Raw genomic sequence first — 1,221 nt, 5'->3', positions numbered from 1 at the left:
CAATTGAACCCAATCTAATACAGGTTAGATCTGACTCCCAACTAGATCTAACTTGGTCTAAGTCAAGTCAAGATTCAGCCCTAGGTCTAACCTAACTTAGACCTAAGAAGACCACTTACTAGATCTAACCTAACATAGCCCAGTTCAACCTAAACCCCTCTATGTCTAACCAACTTAAATCTAGCACAACATCAACCCCTATAGGTCTAACCCAAATTAGACCTGACCTAACAAGAAGCCTACTAGGTCTAACCTAACTTAGACATAATTCAACCTCTAGGTCTAACCCAACCTAGACCTAGCACAACATCAACCCCTATAGGTCTAATCTAAATTAGACCTAACCTAACATGAACTCTGCTAGGTCTAATTTAACTTAGCCCTAGTTCAACCTAAACCCTCCTAAGTCTAACCCAACCTAGACCTAACACAACATCAACCCCTTTAGGTCTAAGCCAAATTAGAGCTAACATAATAAGGACCTACTAAGTCTAACCCAACTGGACCCAGCACAACCCAAACTCCCTAGGTCTAACCTAACTTAAACCTAGCATCAACTTAAACTACCAGGCTAACCCAAACAAACACGAGTTAACCCACATCGACCGGGCGCTAACCCAATGTCGGCACTATTTTTGGTGTGGGGTTTGCCGCTAACCTGGCCTAACTTGGGTTAACCCAAATCAACCTAAACCATTGGACTAACCCGACCTAACTCGGGTTAACCCAAATCAACTTAAACCATCAGGTTAAACAGACCTAACTTGGGTTAACCCCAAATCAAAGCAATTCACCAGGCTAACCTGACCTAACTGGGGTCAACCCAAATCAACTTAAACCATCGAGCTAAACTGACCCAACTCGGGTTAACCTGAACCAACCTAAACCACTGGGCTAGCCTGCCCTCACTCAGGTCAACCCAAATCAACCTGAACCACTAAGCTAACTTGACCTTACTTTGGTTAACCCAAATCAACCTAAACCACTGGGCTAACTGACCTAACTTGGGTTAACCCAAATCAACCTAAACCACTGGGCTAACTCGACCTAACTCGGCTTAACCCAAATCAACCCAAACCATCAGGCTAACCCACCTAACTCAGATTAACCCCAAATCAACACAATTCACCGGGCTAACCCGACCTAACGAGTTAACCCAAATTAACTTAAACCATTTGGTCAACCCGACCTAACTTGGATTATTCATTAATCAATTCAGGC

The sequence above is a fragment of the Phalaenopsis equestris genome, unplaced genomic scaffold (assembly GCF_001263595.1).
Source record: "Phalaenopsis equestris unplaced genomic scaffold, ASM126359v1 Scaffold000296, whole genome shotgun sequence".
Lineage (NCBI taxonomy): Eukaryota > Viridiplantae > Streptophyta > Magnoliopsida > Asparagales > Orchidaceae > Phalaenopsis > Phalaenopsis equestris.
The sequence above is the reverse complement of the archived record's forward strand: the minus strand, read 5'-3'. Positions refer to the sequence as shown.